Here is a 20107-nt window from a genome sequence, read left to right on the forward strand (position 1 = left end):
CTCATAAGTTGAATATATTTACTCTTGTGTTACTCATAAACAATCCTTATGTTCCTTATTGCAGCAAAATAAACCTGAACTCTGACACTCTTTTTTATCTGCCTCTGGTATACTCACATCTGGAGCAGCTTTGCAATTAGATTGTCATCTTCCATGAAGATACTAGTTTTGATTCAATCATTATCTCAAATTAATTAAGAGACTTTTAATCATCATATTCATCAAACTCTAGGATCATTATGTTTTCCTTGATCCTTAAAATTGCCTTTGTCTTAATTGTCAGTCTGGAATTTCAAAGCAGAGCTGTACAGTCTTTGGTAAAACTTGCACTTTTACCTCTGTAATAATTTTTTGAGGTGCTGAGTCTCCTCATTCTGGTTTAGATGGGATTTGTTTTACAACTGACTTTAAGGACACTTGCTCTCTCTCTCTATATAAGATTATTTTCATTTTCCCCCAAATCTTTATATAATTTTTCTTCTCCTGTAATGCATGAAGGCTTCAATTTCAGTCTCAATTTATTAGCATGTCATTATATTTTTAATCTGCATGTGCATTTCTGAGATCCTTTTGTGTTCTGTCTGCCATACTGTGTTGATTGGAACATCCAGTAAAAGGGTAGGATTGATGGATTGGTGCTGAATTTGGTTAAGTAGAAAATTGGAAGCTGTTAAAATGGTTGAAAAGGTGCTCCAATTTTTGGCATAGTAATGAGAAAGAAAATGGGATCATATGAAGGGAAGTGCAGAACAAGAGAAAAACTGACAAATGAAGTTAACAGACCATGAGTTGTGTGTGGAGGAATGCAAAAGAATGGAGACATGATATTCAAAAATTAGATATGTGTCTTGATTTGCATTGTGAAAAATGTAGAGCTGAAGAGGATCCTGAGAACTAAAAGGACTGTTAGTCTGGAGGCCATTTTCAGACTTGTTCCTCCATAGAGTATTAAAAATTCTCTATGAGATTTTACTCTAAGTCCTGTTTTTCAATCTAACTTTTGTGCAAATTGTCTGACCCCTAAGTTGAAAATACTGCAAATAGAAAAGACCAATTTTTCTTCTCTGCCATCACAGTAAGATCACCAAAGATAGTACAGAAATGTGACTAGAAATCTCACAGATTTTTGACACCAATGGGATAAGATGCAGGATTTTTCCCCCTCAGTTTAGCTTGCTACTAGTGGCATCTGGTCTATTTCCCTCTATTAATCTGTTTCCCCATATTACTCATGCTACTTTTCCTTGGTGTTCAAAAATAATCCACACTGATGTTGAGTGCTGAACTGAAAATACTTAACAAGAGTTGTTAATATTGGTATCTGCCTCTGATCCCACCTTTTGTTCTGGCTGCATATTTTTATCTCTCTGATACTTGCCTGGGTCCTTGTCTTTTATACAGTGCAATACATCTATGTGGTTCTTAATGTATGGGGATGAAGTAGAACAGGTCTTGGTATACTATTGTAGGGGGATACAATATAAGAAAATAAAGGTAGTATAGTAAGTAATCTTACCCCATTAAGGAGTTGCAGCTGAGCCAATTATTAGAGATTGGGAGCAGGCCTGATGTTAACAGGCCACACCTGTAGCCAATAAGAAGAGTGTTATAAAAGAGTGGATTAGTTGGCTGAGGGGAACTGGAGTCAGTTGGCTGCTGTGAGGACAGGGAAGAGTCAGTGCCTAGAGGAGATGCCTACAAGAAACATCAGGGAGGTATGAAACTCTAGCAATGTGGAACCTTTGCAATGTACTGATAATAGAACTCTTGCACTATAATGGCAACATATGATTACTTATAAATATAACAAGATTGTTTAGTGAGAGAAGGGCAACAGTCAGTGCATATCTATGACTCTGTATGACCACTACATGCAGCACAGGTCACAGGGTGTTCAAGCAGCTGCAGGGAGAATATATTCATATCATGATGATCTCAGAGCTATGCCTGGATGAGCCTTATGCACTTTGTGTAGCCATTACTTCTGCTTACTTTGGAAATGACACAAATCCATAGCAGTGCATTAATCTTTTAGGTTCATGTTACATGTCTATTGATATTTTTCTTTTCTCCCTGTCCTGTCCCTTTCAATGTGCATGATTTGATTTTCATGGCCACATTAACTTCACTGCTCTGTATGTTCTCTTCACTAGACAAAAGCCTCTCTGTAGAAAAAGGACTGAATGGTAAGTACTTCTTTGAAGTGAATCAGTCTGTGTTTATCAGGTAAATTCACTGCTGAAACATGAATAATAAGAGGTGAATTACTGAGAAGATGATTGGTGTACCCTGGGGTTAAATACAGCTATCAGTGAATGGAAATTTCATCTGGGAGTTAGGTCTCATCTATCTGAGCATGAACCCAAAAGGTCAAAGAGAGAAGATTGGTAGAACTCAGGTATTGCACTTAAGAAACAGACTGGTTAACCACCAGTTTTCCAAGGAAGAAGCTGCAATGCAGACAGAGCCAGTACTTCAGGCCTTAGGCTGGGGAGGCATTACAACCTGCTAAACAACTTAATAGAATTTGTTTCAGTGTATTGTAAGGGGAAGTTAACCATCATAAAAATAATTGAGAAGTCCCCCACAAAATTACTTAAAATGTTTATTATTCTTTTCCTGGCTAATGTCAGCCATGCCTTTGCTGTATAAATGTCATGGACAAGGAGCAATGTTCAATATTTGTCAGCAGAATCTGTGAGCGAGTACCAAATAGAAGACAGAAGATATTGTGCATGCCTCCTCATTCTGTGGAGGTCTGCTTCTCCCAGAAAGCTTCTCTAAATCAAATCAGGATAGAATCTATGAATTTATGTAAATAATTTAAATCCTTTCCTTGGGAATAAACCCCTATATAGAAAAAAAGAATTTATCAGATCGGCACAATGCGCTGTTGGCTTTGTTCTAGGAAAACACCAAGTCTTTTTTTTTTTTTTTACTATGGCAAGTGTTCTGTGTTTTGGTGTTTTGTGGTTTGGGTTGTTATTTTGAGGGTTTTTTTAACCCTGAAAAGACTGTAGTTCATAACTTTTGCACAATGTGTTGCATTCAGCCTGCTGCTTTTCTGAAAGAAAACAGCTTTTGAGGACGGGAACTGCTGTGCAGCATGAACTTTTAAACAAGGAATGACCTATTTTCTTGCTTCTATGCCCACTGCTGCTTCCTTTTTACTGCCTAGAGCCACAAAAGGAGAGTCAGGGAGTAAAGTTTTAAGAAACCTTTCCTGAGGTGGAGTAGCCACCTTGTCATTTCATTTGTTGCCTTTCCTATTAAGGCACAGGGTGAACACTGTTGCTTAAACTTTGCTTTTATGCCAAAAATCCTCCTCCATTTTGGACTGGTTAAGTTAAACAGATATTGCATTGTAAGAGGCATGAAGATAAAAATGCAATATGCAGTGTGTTAACTTCCTTAAATATCAATATTTTGTGGTGGTGGGGACAGTCAAATATATCTTCTGAGCTATGCTATGTGTGGTCTGTTGTTTGGGTAAGGTTGGAAAAGGGAAATGAAAATAATGTGTCAGAAATGAGATTTTGGATTGTGTGCATAAGAACTGTAAGCAAGGCAGGGTAAAAACTCAAAGGCATACAAATAAATACATTTTTGAGATTGAAAGGATAAAGCACATATCACAAAAATGTCACTTGGGGATATGAATAAAGATGCTGTAGAAAAATAAGTGTAGGCATTTTTGTAGAAAAAAAAAAAAACAGATCAAAGGAAATGTGCTCTGGATCAGATTCTCACAAACAGGTTGGATCCAGACTGCTCTGGAGATGGAATCTTACACTCACCAGCTTCCATTTACAGCTGGATTGCAGGAGCTCTGCAGCACAGAGGAGCCAGGATTTGTGCAGACCTGGCTGCTTGGCTCTGGAGAGCTAATAATGAGTAAAATGTACCAACATTTTACAACAAGAAAAAAGTATTTTAGGATTATTTTGAAGGGTAAAGTACTCGCGCATTCAACATTGTTACACAACCTAAAGTAGTTTAGTTGGTCTAAACAGTAGCTTATATTTGGAGAAATAGAACATAAATTATAAAAAGGAAAACACAATGGAACAATTGTTTAATAAGAAATATAAATGTAGGAAACCTTTGTTGTCCTTCAGCTACTATAATTTTATGCCACAGCAGGACATAAAGAAATCAAAATTACCAGTTATGCATTGTAAATATGCACAAAACCAGAATGCTTCTTATGCAAAAGAAAATGTTTTTCTGTAGCTGCCTTTAGTTTACCTTTATTGTGCTTTGGAGGGCAAGTGAAAAAAGGCTGAACTCACCCCCTCACTCACACGCTGGTAGTTTCCCTTTATCAACACATATGTCATATTTTTTACACCAAATAAATAATATAAGATTTTCAACTTTTATGTTAAATTTCACACATATTTTACTCTTAAAAAAATCCTAAGTTAATATGTTTAGAAGAAATGTATTTTTTTGAGTGGAAATGTTCTTACCAGTTTAAGTGATGCTCTTTGCAGATTTGAATGAAATTGATGCATAGAATTGTAAGTAAATTGAAGCTGATACTAAATTGTTATAAATTGCAAGCAATTATGCTTAAGAAAATCAAATTAAAGCAATTCACTTGGATGCCAGTGAGCAATGACCAAGCTCTTAGATTAGAGATTGCAAATTTAGAACACAAGTTAACAGATATAGTCACTACCTTCATTTTGCACAGCGTAGATCACTTTTGGGTCAGTCACGGGCTGCAAATTGTGATTTGAGTCCAGTTGTCCAGTTATTAAAGACAGGTATCTACAGTGACATCACTGTCAGCTGTAAGGAATTTTAACCATTTATCATAATTCAGAAAGATGCAGGTGTGTCCTGCCCCAAAGCCTCAGGGTATCTTTGGGTGCAAGCATGACAATTATCACACTCTTTCAGAAATACACAGAAGTATAACATTGCATTGGTGTAGGTGGTGAGGGTTTGCTACTGGGAGGACTGAAGTAGTGGGACTGCCCCAAGCTGGCCCCAGAGCAGATCCTCTGCAGAACACTGCTGAATGCATGGCTCAAGCTAGGGGTGTGTCTGGGGAAACATCTTTAAGAAAAGAGAGAAATCATCAGTCAGAGAGAAGTGAGGGAGGATGGTGGCAAAGAGTGAGCAACAGCAACGGGAACACTGAGTTCAGAGAAGGAAACCTCCAGATGAAGCTCCTCAAAGCACAAGAATTGTCCATTCCAACATGCAGAAAGTCAAGTGAGTGTGGTGGAGGGCAAGAGTGGATGACCAAGGTACTTCTCATGGAGTTTTTCTTGGCAAGGGCTGCTTACAGGTTACTGTGCCAAGTGCCACAGTAGTGCCATCACTTCCTCAGTGGGGCAGCAGATGAGTAAAATCAAGTTATGTAAAATCAGGATACATAAGCAATTATATGGGAGACTTAAACGCTCTCTTAACTTCCTTTAATGAGTAGTTGTAGAGAAGAGGGAGACACTGTTCTCAGAAATGCATGATGAAAAGACAAAATGCAACACAAAATCTTCAAAAAGAGGAATTCCACTAGAATCTAAGGGAAAATTGTCACAGTGAAGATGATGAAGGATCAGAGGAGCTTGCAGAGAGAAGCTGTAGAATCTCTATCTTTGGGGTCTCCTGAACTTCATCTGGATTTGACTCTGAACAGCCTCATCGAAGTTTAAAGTCACCCCTTTGTTCAGGGTGTTGGATGGCATAACCCCAGAGATCCCTGCTCATCTGAACTGTTCAGTGATGCTATGACAGATGCTCTGTCTCTGGGTGGTTGCTCAACAACCTTCTTTCCTGTAACCCATTCACAGCAGTGCAGGCAGGCAGGAGGCAGCATTCACCCCCTGAGAGGCAGGTAGCATTTCAGCAATACCCCTCAGGAATGGAACAATGACCAGGAGGAGGGAAGGCAAGGCCTTCTGAACAAAGAGAAACCTGGCTGAGGAAGAGGAACTAGACACATTTTCCTTGGCTTGTGACCATGGCAAGTAATCTGGAAGTGTTGTGACTCAGTACTTCTGTAAGTAATTAGCTCACTAAAAGTTCATCATTACTGATTTTTTTTCTTGGATCAAAAAGTAGACTAATATAGAATGTAAAGTGAAATATTCCTTTTTGCAATGTACAATCATTCTTGGTGACAAAGATTTATTGGTTTGTTTACTATTTTACTAATTTATTCCTAGATTATTATGTTCAATATTTAAAGCATAAACATAACAAATGTAGCAAATTGTGTTAAGTACAGTGTTATCTTTTTAAAGTATTTATTTTGAAAGCCAAATGTTATATTAAGAACAGTCTTAGTGTTTTAGAGGAAAACCACTACACACTCAAGCACAGCTCTATATAAATATCACTCAATTAAGAGTTTCCAAGCTCTTGTTTCAAGAACATTGCCTTTATATTATTTTAATACTATTTTAATGAAAAAGAATTAAATACTGAAAGAATTAATACTAACAGCACACACGCTAGAAAATGTTATTATTTCCAAGGAAATGACAAGAACTTGTTTCTGAAAATATGAATGTTGTTATTCTTCTTTAAGTAAACACTCAACATTCATTTTCTGATTTAATTTTTTTCATGGAAGGATAGGATCTCAAGAACATAGGATTGAAGAGTTCATTACTTAGGCAAGTGTCTAGAAAGGATGGTGCAAATAGTTCTACACTGGCTCCTTCAAAGTATTCCCACTGTCACAAATGCAGATTTATACTTTTATTTTGCATCCAAACACTTCGCTGGAAAAAACCAACCCCAGGTTAAATGGCACTGTATCAAAGTTCAACAATCCAAATGTATCTTCAGAATTGAAAGCCTAAGTTTAACTAACCTAAACAGCAGTGTGCATACATCTTTATTTTTTTGTGAAGTGATACCCTTTCAGTAAAGAATACAAAAGAAAATATAGAAAAACTTTTCTACAGACTTTGCTTAGGAATTCACAATTTCGCTTAAGAACAACTTCTTAACAATTTCTTTGAAATTATGGCTCAAAATACCATTATGGGAAAAGGATCAGGTATCTTTGCTGAATCTTGCAGACAGTGTTACTTCCTTTTCACTTCTGAGAAAACTGGCTGAGAAGGGAATTCTGTGGAGAAATGATATGAAATTCCCCCCATTCTGCATGGATGAATTACTGAATTACGTGCAGTTAACTTCAGCTGAATCTGAAGTTCTGGCCACAGAATAAATGGAAGAGAAGGAAGGTAAACAAGGGAGACAGAGAATAAATATCTAAATTCCATTCTATGTTAACAATGCTTCTAACACTGTATCATTCAAAAATGGAGGAAAATAATGCAAACCTCCCACAGAGCTAACAATGTATATAGGTCTGAATTTAAATGTGTAGCATATTTTTTCAAGACCATCAAAATTTTCAGCTTCTATAACAATTTCAATTTCTCCTGTGTAAAGATTTATTTATACTCTACAAACAAAACTCAAAACATAGTTTTTGGTTCACAAGTAACTAGTCTGATGTTAAAATATAATTGCTGTTGCTTACATAATGACTGTTCTCTGAAGTGTATTCCCTGTAGCTTTGTGTATTTCTTATTCTCTCAGGTGTTTGGAGAGAGAGGTGTTCCATCTCTCAGTATAGAAAACATAAAGCATGTTCTGAGTGCATTAAAAAACCCCAACAAACAACATAGTTTGGTATATGCTGCTTCTATCCTTTGGCTAACATTTTTACACCAGTATGTGGTGTGAAAGCATCTGTCACAGAAAGTTGAAGAAAAAAAGTCTAGTTCTTATTTTTTCATTCATAAAGGGTCCATTTCAACTCATGTTGAAATCAAAGGATTTTTGGGCAGCCATTGATGTCAAGGGGACATGGATTCAAGTTTTCAGTAGGATTCTGACAGGTTTTGTTTCAAGGTATAACTCTCCCACAGTGAAAGTCCAGGGCTCAGACTCTGAATAGGACAGAACAATGTGTGAGAGGAGTGGGGGTTTATTGTTTTCAATTCTGCCACAATTGTATGAAGTTTAACAAGGTAAGTGCCAGATGCTGCACCTGGGATGGGGCAATCCTGGATGTACAGACTGGGGAATGAGATGCTGGAAAGCAGCACTGTGGAAAGGCACCTGGGGGTTCTGGTTGATACAGAGCTGAATGTGAGCCAGCAGTGCCCTGGCAGCCAGGAGGGCCAGCCCTGTCCTGGGGGCATCAGGCACAGCATGGCCAGCCAGGAAAGGGAAGGGATTGTTCCAATCTGCTCTGCACTGGGGCAGCCTCACCTCGTGTGCTGGGGGCAGCTTTGGATGCCCCCATATAAAAAAGACATTAAACAATTAGAGTGTCCAAAGGAGGGCCATGAGGCTGGTGAAGGGTCTGGAAGGGAAGGGGTATGAGCATTAGCTGAGGTCACTTGGTCAGTTCAGCCTGGAGGAGTCTGAGGGGAGGCCTCAGTTACAACTTCCCTGTGAGAGGAACTGGAGGGGCAGGTACAGATCTCATCACTCTCGTGACCAGTGACAGGAAATGACATTAAACTGAGTCAGGGGAGGATTAGGTTGGATATCAGGAAAATGTTTTTCATCAGAGGGTGGCTGGACATGGGAACAGGCTCCTCAGGGAAGTGGTCACAACACCAGCCTGTCTGAGTTCCAGAAGCATTTGGACAATGCTCTTAGGCACATGGTGTGATTTTTGGGGTGTCCTGTGAGGGCCAGGAGCTGGACTTGATGATCCTGATGGATCCCTTTTACTCTTTGTATTCTACAATGCTGTGAGTCTGTCCTATCTGGCCTTGGATACATCAGCTAGTATCAATGTCTTATTGAACACATGTGCAAACTGTAACAGTTTCCACACCATTTTATGTGCAGCAGCTAATGCATCAGGTACCAAACTCAAATGTGTTTGTGCTGTTGTATCCAATGCTAACTCACTGATAATCACCAGCCATCTTTTAATGTAAAAGATATCTTTAACCAGTGCTTCTAATTCTTCTAATTCCTTCTGTTTCTTGTAGCTCATCTTTGTCAGTGACAATCCTTTCCAGTGAGCCATCTCCTGTTTTTCCCTAGAGCTGAACTCCGATCCTCAGTGGCCCTGGAAATATAAGTCCAAAAATAAACTGGGAGGATAATTATTAACAAGTACATCAACAGCCTTGGCTTCTCCCATCTTTTGTACTCAGTCTTTAGACTCCTAGAATAGATATAGATTTTTTTTTTTAAATGCCAGCAGGATATCACTCATAGAAAGGTCAGGATAACCTTAAAGAGGTTATAAACCTTATAAACAAGGTTTATAACCTTATATAAGGTGCTGCTGAAGGTGTTCTGCATTCTTGAAGATGCCATTAGCCACTCAAATCGAGAGTGTGCACAAATACATGCACTCAACTGGCTTGCTCCTATTGAAGGGGAATAGTCACTGCAGCCAAGATACACAAAGGTGTAGTTGTATCACTTTTCTTGTATAAAAGACACAAAAAGAATGAAGGCCTGTGACTGACTGGATCTTGTGAAGCTCAGTGCAGAGAGGATAATTTCTCCTTCTCAACATTTTGTACACCCCCACAGGGGAAGCAACAACCTACTAAATTCCTTGGGGGATGGCATATAATTTTCATTGTCTCCAATGTAATAAGTGTTTCTCTGGCAAAATTTTATTGTCTTTCACTGCATGTAATAAATCACATTATTCCATGTAAGCTTTTCAAAGCAGCTTTTTGAAATTCAAATTTAGTATCAGTTTTCTTCAAAAATTATAGAAGTAGTTATTAGTCTGTGAGCATCTGTTAATGCTACAGAAAAATATAAAATCCACATTAGCAATTTCCATTTTTTAATTTTTCTAACATTTTTAACTTCTGAAACATCTGCTTGAGCTATTTTTCTCCTTGCATCTCAACTGCTCCGTTGAAGTAGAGAGAGGTGAGCAAGCAGCTTGAGACTTCAGTTTGAAATATATTGAATAGGAAAAGCTCAAAGGGGAAACATCTGCTGAAGTGAAAATGTCTGTGCAGGATTGCAAAGCAAGATTTAAAGGCTGAGGAATAGGAGAAAGACTCTTTCAGAGTATTAAAAATAGGATCTAGATGATTTTTATAGCTCTCTTATGTTGTTCCAGATCAGTACCTGGGTCAGAGAGGTACACAGTGTTGTGCAGATTCCTTTCCCTGCATTTGTGTCTGTGTTTACTTCTGACTTGCAAGCAAGCATGCCCTAAGATACATAGCATCCAGTTAACTTCAGACCTGTCACTTATTTATTGCTGTTGCACATGATGGGGAAACCATGAGATAATCTTGTACAAAAAATCAAGCTGGCTACTGTTCTAATCAAGCCCATTACGCTTCAGAGCATCTGCACATCAAGCAGTCCCACAGCACCTTGCCAGTCATCCACCTTAATCTAAAGAGGGACTGTACAAAAGATGGGCATGATAATCTGTTAATTCCCACAGTCTGTCTGCAGGAGCAAAGGTGCCCTGAATATACACAAAGTAAAAAAACACCACTGCTTATTCAGTCCTTGGCACATGCAACAAGAGGTGACTCTTTATTCAGTGCATGATTGTAAGATTATGCTTCCTTTTAATAAGAATCTGGAGGAAATTATGAACCACTTTCCCAGGCAAAGGGTTTTATTTTTACAGAAAGGAAAGAAAATAAAATAACAAAGAAGGAAGAAGTAAGAAGAAAAGCAACCTAAAAAAACCCAACACCCTAAAGCCCCTGAGCCTGGCTTTTGCCAGATGTTTTAATTTCAGAGGATTGATCTGTGAAGGATGCAAATTTCTTTGGCATTGCCTGTAGGGTGACAGCACAGTGACAGCTTTCCTGGTCAGAGGACAAAGATTGTCACAGAATTTGCTGAGGAACATGACAAAAGAAAATTATGTCTGGGGAGCTTATTCTCTTCACCTATCACAGGAGGCAAGCAGGAATATTTACGTCCAGATTAAGGCATGCATAGTGTCATAAATAAAAAAATAAAGTACATTGACTGTTTTCAAGACAATAAAATCATCTGGCATACCTTAGTCAGGGAGTCACCCAAGTATCTTTAAGCCTAGTTCTCTGAACAGATGAAAAATCGACCATCTTTAGCAAGAGAGGGGTGGAAAATATTTGGGCTCATCCTAGATTGCATTTAACTTGTTTTATTTACCTTTATGTTTCCCTTGAGAGTTTAAAAACTCCAGTGATTCTATCTGGCCTTTTTAGAGATAAGATGAGCCAGTAGGGGACAACCACAACAAATATACATAATGTCAAGTTCCATAAGGAACAGTTCCTGCAGGCTTTGGGCTGAGAGGCCTTTGCTAGATATTATCAGAAGCCATTAGATTGGCTGAGACTGGCAAAAAGAGAACATATGTGGCCCACCTGCATTTCTTTTGAAGTGTTGTCTATGGAGGATTGCAGATCATTAATTTTTACAAATTCATACTCTTTGCAAAAAAATTAAGAAGACGGAAAGTCCTACTTATGCAAAAGCAAAATAAATATGCAGACTATTGTGACGCAATAATTTGTGAAAAAAATTTTGATTTGCTGAGCATCTGAGAACAGAATGACCTTCAGAATTCAAAATTAGTAGAAATTCAAGTGATTTATAATATTTATAATACTATCAGCCAGCTGGTGCTTGTCTCCTGCAGCAAATTACCCAGGCAAGGAGTAGAGACTTTACAGAGAAGGGGTGCAGAATGCCTGTGAGGAGGTAGGTTTTGGGAGCACATCACAGGAGAATTCTTGGAAGCAGAGGAAAAAACTCAGGGAGATCATTGTGAAAGTGCAGGAGGGGTAGAAAAATGCAGGGGAAGCCTTCCTTAGGTGTGTTGGCTCAGGAAATCCTGCAGGAAGAGCCTAAGGCAGGGTTGGAAATGACGGATTGATGGACCTGTACTCACAGTCCTCCCAGGCCCCACAGTCTGAAACATTCCCCAGTCCTGAGTCAGAGATTCTCAGGCTCCAGGGGAATGTAGAAGATGACAAGATCATGAAATGCAGCCCAGAGAGAGAGCAGGGTATCGCTGTGGGGAGCTGCAGGTGAACACTGCAGCAGGTCATAGATTCCTTGCAGAGATGCGATGAGTTTGCCAACAGCCAAGGGAAGGCGCTCATTTTGACCCTACATTTGATGGAGGTTCAAAGGGGTTATCTTGGGAGGGGAAGTATTTAGGAGAGGTGTTGCCACCTTGCCAGGGCCACTGCTGCAAGGCAGCCCAGCTCAGAAACTCAATTCTTTGGCAGCAATGACTCGTGTTTGACAGAGGCAGCAGGGAGTCTGATATGAGTGTTCACGTGCCTTTGAGGGGGAAAGGAGGGTGATATCATAGCTCTGCCCTTTATTAATCAGCTTCCTGCCTGCTTTAATCCTTTTCCAGGGATACAGTGCAGGCAGCTCCAGGGATCCTATGTGAAGGAAATTTTATTCCTGTGTGTGGCTTTATGAGATAAGCTATCAAACTCACTAGAAACATGCTCAGAGACTATGGCAAGCACTTTGCTTAAAGATACTGGAAATGGTCTCTTTACTGTGATCAATTCAGTAATGACTAAATCAGAACACTTGTAGCAAAGGACCAGAACTCACAATTCCTTCTTTTTAGCACTATTAAGCCATTATCATTTCTGTATCTCCTGAAAATAAGCAGTTTTCCTTCCTTGGTGTGTGTATGTATGCCTTTGCTGTCACCAAAGAAGGGGTAAATTTTGAGAACTTGTTGTTTTGATGATGTAAATTTAGAAATATTTCCATTTCTTGTACAAGTGTTTAGAGTTTCTACCACTTGTTTCAGTTGGATAATGCTACAGTGCTAGCAGCCATCTGCTAATTTTTCAAAATGTTTAGATTAAAATTTGGACCAACTTTTTTGATCTCTTCACAAAAATGCAGTTATCACTAACCTTCTACAATAAGAAAGCAGCCTTCATTTACCCCAATCTCCTAAACATATGTTAAAAATATCTATAAAGAAAGAAAAACTGACTCACTACATGGAGATGGGATAGTTATAAACCTCATTATGCTAAAGGATTAGCCATAGAAATAACAAAATTAAACTGGCTTACAAAATGTAATTATTTCTCTGGGTTGGTACATTTGATTTTGATTTCAAGAACAGTTGGTGTTATTTCTTCTAGAAAAATAGTGACACAATTTCTCTACATGGCAATCCTTACTTTGCCTTACCTTCTGAGCCCTTGTAAGGCTCAAGAGATTTGTTAGAGAAAAAGATTTGGATTCCCCTCCCTTGCTTCCAGTTGAGATCATTTTGAACTCTATTCAGGCATGAAAGAAATACTAATCAGTCTTTTAGACTGGAGAGGAACTCCCGGGTGTATAGTATACATGTAAACTCTCCTATAAATATGAATATCATAACATCTGAGAAAAAAGCTACCTGAGGTAGGGAAGTTTTAGTTATTTTTCTTTCACATAGAAAAGTGAACAAAAGATTGTGCTGGAAACATGGAGGTTTCATAAACCTTGGAAAGTGTGTTTTTTAATCCAATCTAGCAGGTCACAATCATCTGTTTGTGGCTGAAAGATAATTGTCCAAAAACTTCCCTGCCCCCTTACAAGGGCTTTTCTTTTTAAGGTGATGGAAGTTATTTTGCCCTCCTCTCACATGACAGCTGTCCATATGAACCAGAAAGGGGAAGAGAAAAAGAAATAAAGCAGACTGCTCCCTGGAATATTTTAATGTGGTATGTGGATAATTTTACTCCTTTCTCCAGATAGGCAGGAATTGTTTATTTTTTCTAAAATCAAAGACAATCATATTAAGCATAGTAACAGCATATCCTGTGCCAGTCTTCTGTTCATTGCACCCAGTAACTGTTAAACCCAAGCTCCATGTAGGAACAGCAGCTGCACCGAGGCAGGGACGACAGGTCCTCACATGAGCTGCAGCATCCTGCTCTGCTCTCCATCCTGATGTGTCCTTTGGTGAGTGTTGGTGTAACTGCAAAGAAAGGCTTTTGCTTCACTCAGATAAGCATATTTGCTTTTTGGTTAAGGCAATCTCCCAGGAGGCAAAAAAATACAATTTTAAACTGAATCTGAAAAAAAAGTTGAAACCCTGTATTTTCATGTCCTAGATAAGAATTGTCTGCCATGCTGCTTAACTGGGCAGCACTACAGCTGTCTCCAGCCAGGCTCCAGAAGTGAGCCTGGCTCATGTCTCTGAAAGAAAAGAATTATGTGGAAAAATGGATGGGAGGGTTTGAACAGAGAGAGTCTGTGAACAGAGAGAGTCCCTGAATCTGTGTTCTCAAAAGGGATGATTGTGGTTCCTGTCTAGGAGGTTCCTGTCTAGGAATCTTCATGGGCTATCAGCTGGTTTGTATTTATTCTGTGTGCTAGATGTTTTGGATCCCATTCTGGGATACCCAAGTCTATGTCTTTGGAAATTCAGTTCCTTTTTCATGTAACTTTGTTGCTGCTGGTTTTACACATAAATCCTTTATTGTGTTCAGATCTACGTGATAAAAATGGAAGTACTGAGACAAAGAGAATATTAAATATGTACTATGAAATTTTCTAATATGTGAGGAGAGAAACATTCTTGGATTCCAAATCAAATTACATTTTTCTCTCATTTGCATCAAGAAAACAGAAGCACTAATAATATATGTGTCAAATCAGTGATGGAAATAGCTATGCAATCAAATGATGTAATGATGGTATATAAGTGAAGGTGACCTACTAATGAATAATGTGGGAAGGAAAGACTGACAAAGTGTTAATTGATATGTCAAGCCAGTAATGTCAGTCAGTTGCATGGAAGAAGAGAAATTAGTCAGTGTAAATTGCGTAGTGACCATCAAAACATGCCAAAAGCAAATTGCACTTTCCGTAAAGAACCTGACACGTAAGACATAAGAACAAACTGAAAAACCACATCTGATTTAGTGCTCCAGGTAGCCAGTAATGGTTCACCTAGCAACGCTTTTTAATGTCTAAGGAAAACATATTTGCAGAATCTATGTACCACAATAATCCTCAACTCGACCTGTGAAGCTTTCACAGCTCCTCCTCAGAGAAATCCAGTAAAATCTACAATGTCTGATCTGTATCTGATTACATTGAATGGGTAGTGAGTAGCTGAAGTGATATAAAAAAAATCTATGTATAAATCTGAGGTGAGCACAAGTTGAAAGAAAAAAAATAGGATTTTTAAATAGGAACCTCACTTTGTACTTCTTTATGAAATATATTACAAAAAGTAAATGGCAGTTTCCCAGGCTGAGGGTTTTTTTACTTATCCTGCATTTTAAAGGGACTTTTGTTCTTTTTCTGATAGAACTCTGAAAACCTAAACCCATTACTTTGGGACTAAACAGTCAGATCAATGATATGAAATTGCACTAGGTCATTCCAGACAGTGGAAGAGAAATCTGTTTTATGACTTTGTCACATGATTTAATCTAGAAGAAAAGTAAAATATAAAATATACATGTATTTATATTATATATTTGTGGATCAGAGCTGCCTGATAAAATGTATTTTTTTCTGAACTTGAAGCCATTTTTGATAACACAAGACGTTATATATTACTTTGTCCACTAGAGGGTATCAAACATATTTCCAATCTTGTAGTAGAAACCCTCAGAAACCCAGAAAATAAATAAAATCTGGTGAGATTAATGTTACCATATTCTCAAAAAATACCAGTGTCTATGTTCAATATAATACTTATATAATACTTTGTGAAAGTGAAGCAAATAACTTCCTCATACTATACAACATCCTAGATATATATTTCATTATGAACTATCTCCACAGAATCTTGATTCCTCTTAAAGTTATCATGAGAGAGAGTCCATGTTACAGTGAAATATTCAGTGATTTTTCTTGTGATGTGAGATTTCTACTCCTTCTGAATTGGAGCTGAAACTAAGATCTAGTTTGGGACATAATCTCCAAAAACTTATGCTGTAAGATTTAATATAGTTTTAATATCCTGGATCTGAATTTGCAGAGGCTTGTAGTTCAGTTTATAATTTGTGATGATCCCTACTGAGAAACAAACAAAAAATAAAGATTTTAATTATTAACAAGAAAATACTTGTATTTTAAATTAGTTCTATATGTTAGAGTTTTCTTACTCCATAGTTCAGTTTTAAGGTGTTTGCCTTTATTTTTAACAGAGAGAATGGAAAAGGCTCCCTCACACTCAAGGCTTTTGATAGGCCTTTTTAAAATCCAGGATAATTATCAGTGCTGCTTATCAGCACTGCTAAAGCAAAGTCTGTCTTTCTGGTGAGACTTGAAGTGGAAAAATTATGAAACAGAAATATTTTCAAAATTCATTGTTCTTGTTAGTTTTGTGTTGAAATAAGACTAAACAAATTCAGCAAAAAATAAAGTCCACCTCCTTTAACATTTATATAGTTTCTAGTACAATCATTCAAGGAAAGATGTGAGTTTATCAGCACATGCAAACTTTATCAAAATGGAGCCTGAAGAGCTGGATATGTTTTCTTGTTCAATAGGGATGTAGCCAGTGTGATGCAGGAGTTAGTGAGTGAGAGTGGAACCCTCCAGTTTGTCATCATGAGGCCCATGGGCAGATGGTCCCTTGTGGCTGCAGTATTCACTGCATGTGATCCATGCTAATGAGTACAGGTTTGGCATTGTCCTGCACAAATTTTTTGGATCCCAGGGAATATATCACATGTTGTACTCATTCTCTTTGGCGGGGGGAAAAAAGCTCAACAAAACAAAAACAAATAGACTTATTTGGAAGTAGTTAATTATTTTTTTCTTAAATGCAGAAATCCACAGCTGGCTCTCCTGTAAAGCTTTGTTCATAGTATTTGTGATAAGATTTTTTTGATGTTTATTTCTGATTTGTCTATATTAAAAGCAGTTGAATTGGAGACCCTTCATCACGTGCCCTTCTAGATTCTTCAAAAAACAGGTCTTGCCAAATCATCTTTATTTTCATTTGTCTCTGGGTTTTATCCCCAACAGTATTGTAGAAAACCTGTGTCTTTGGAGTAAAAGTAGTAATGAATTTATGGCAGGTTTTCTTTTGCTTCTGCATTTATTAGTTAAGTGCTAAAAAGACAGATAATAAGATTAATTGCCCTGTGAAAATTAAGAGGTCCAAAAAAAATCTCAACAGTTAAGCTTCATGTGAAAAAACAATCCCCCAGTTCAGATGAGGCTGGCAGAAAATTCCTGTTGAGTTTAGGATTCTCAAGTGTTCAAAGTACCCTCTTGCCTAGGAAGACAATGGAGGAGTCACTACTACTGCTTTCAGACTTCACTGCTATCAAGAAACTGAACAGCATCCGGGACATACCTTCCTGTCCTTTAGTCTTGCAATGTACTGCATAATATACATGCATACAAAAATGTACTCCATTCTTCTTCACCTAAAAAGAAAATTACTCACCCTTCTTGTTCCTAGTGAATGCCATTATATGCTCTCATTTCCAAATAACTTGACTGAATTGACCTTCAGTAATTCAGTCTGCCTACATGCAGAACATTAGCACACTGCATTCAGATTATCACTGGAAAAATGCACATTGGAAAATAAGCTTGGCATTTACGTTATCACAGAAGTGCAATTAGTCTAACAATGAGGGTTTATTTTGAATGTATCATTTACATCAAAGAAACAGACCTTTCTATTCCTTACAAGATGATCAATGACAAAAGACCAGAACAACAAGTAGGTTGTCTTTGGCTTCTGTGAAAATTGGATTAAGCTTTATAAGTTCTATTGCATAAAGGAAGTTGTTAATTCTCGTAATTCACTACCTCCCTGGCAAATATTACTGAGCTTTAAATTTCTATCCTATAGTCTTTATTCAGGTTGTGTATCCATGAAATCAAAGATGGGGTGGAACCCTGGATCATGTATTTCAGCCCACTTACTGTCATCTCCTTTATGCAGAAGCACTTGTGTGACACGATTTTAAAATGGTATTGGCTTAGTTAAAATTTTCTAAAGTCTTTGTAGTTGAAGATAGAAAATGTTACTCTTGTTGCTTTTTAACCCTCTGTTAGGTCTTTAAAATCAGAAAGATATTTCTAAAATTCATAAGTTTAAGGTGCAAGAGAAAAATGCACATACATTTTTTGCACATAGACACTTTATGTTTGTTTTATGCCAACATGCTTCTGCACACATTTTGATGTTCTACTTTCTGAGCATAATGAAGATATCTGAGACTCAAATTACTACCTGTAAATACTTTCTGCTCTATCCCTTCTGGCTACTTCTTAGTGTATATATATATATATATATATATATATATATATATATATATATATATATATATATATATATTCAAAGAGGGTCATATTCCACTGCAACAAAAAATAGCAAGAGCGTGGTCCTGAGTAGCACATTGTGAGGATTTGAGAAATGCTATCTTCTGGTTTTGATGTTCATGTAGTTATTTTCTCCACATGTTAATCTTACTGCAGTAGATAAATGTATTTGCACTATGTCAATGTGTATCCATTTCCTCTCAGCTTGGTTCCTAACAAGAAATAATTTTGTAGGGTTACTGGGTAACATTCTGTTCTCCTGTCCGTTTATTGATTTGTGAGCCAAATCACAGAGCTGCTGATCTTATACTCACTTCCTGGAGGGAGAAATTTTGCTTTTAATCCAAGCACTCTGCCCTTTCACGGATATGCCTGGAATTTCTGCTTTCTGCATTACCAAACTCCACCCAAAACCTCCTTTCCTTTCAGGAAAAGTCCTGAAGGGTGCATCCTGAGAGATTTCCTGATACCTGGCATGGAGCCAATAAAAAGTTGTGTGTTTTGTTTTTTTTAAATCCACCTAATTTCACCTTCAAATTTTCTTTATTTGCACATCAACCTCTTACTGTTGATGGAAGCATTATTTATTAAGGCAGTGGGGGATGACAGTTCATTTGGACATATTTTTCTTCTTGTAGGAAATCCACTTCCTGCAGTATAGTACTTTAATATGCATATGTTAGAACGGCAAACTTTATTCTACCTTAAACCTTGAATGTCATTTATGGGTATAAATCTTAACATAACTGTTCAACAGTAGGAGATTAGCTGTAACTGACTGCCAGGTGCCTCCCAAACTGGTCTGTCACTCCCCTCACTCAGAAGGACATAAAGCTAAAATAAGAAGAAAAAAACTCATGGAGTGAGATAAGGCTGACCAGTTACCATCATGGGCAAAACAGACTTGACTTCAAGAAGATTAATTTAGTTTATTAACAATTAAAATGAAGTAGTATAGTGAGGAAAAAAAAAAAAAAAAACAACCCAAACTGAAACAATTTTCCTCCACCACTTCTCCCCATCCTGCTCAGGCTCCTTGTCGTCTTCACTCTCAAATCCTTTATATCTCCCTCTCGAAGGGTGGAGGGGCTATGGAGTGGGGGTTGCAGCCAGTTCATCACACGTTGTTATGAACGCTCCCCCTGTCCTTCACAGACTGCTCCAACGTGGGTCCCCTCCATGGAGCACAGTCCATCAGGAACAGACTGCTCCAGCATGAGTCCCCCACACATCACAGATCCTGCCAGCAAAGCTGCTCGTGCATGCACTCCTCTCCATGGGCTGCAGCTCCCTTCAGGACATACCCACTCACTGTGGCATGAGTTCCCCCATGCTCTGGCTGCCTGAAGATCCCTGCTCCACCAGGACCTGCCCCGGCTGCAGGGGCACAGCTGCCTCACCATGGGCTGCCCCAGGGCTTGCAGGGGAATCTCGGCTCTGGCACCTGCAGCACCTCCTCCCCTTCCTTCTGCACTGACCTTGGTGACTGCAGAGCTTTTCTCGAAAATCTTTTCTTATTCCATTCTCCCACAGCTGCAGCACAGCATTTTTTCTCTCTTTCTTAAATGTATTGCTGTGTGGGCTCAGCTTTGGCCAGTGGCTCCATTTCAGAGCTGGCTGGCACAGAATCTGTCCATATGAGGGTGACCCCAAGTCTCTTCTCACAAAAGCCACCCCTGCAGTGTCTATCCAACTCCCATTTTGTTTACTTGCCATGTAAACATAATGCATCAATTCATACCTCTTTTTACTGTCACACCTTAAAATATGTATATGCCACTCACATGCATAATGAACCTGAAAATTGTATGTGCAACTCAAAAATTGTATATGT

Source organism: Agelaius tricolor, unplaced genomic scaffold, assembly GCF_023055355.1.
Source record: "Agelaius tricolor isolate 1412-34295 unplaced genomic scaffold, bAgeTri1.0.p SCAF_24, whole genome shotgun sequence".
Classification (NCBI taxonomy): Eukaryota; Metazoa; Chordata; class Aves; order Passeriformes; family Icteridae; genus Agelaius; species Agelaius tricolor.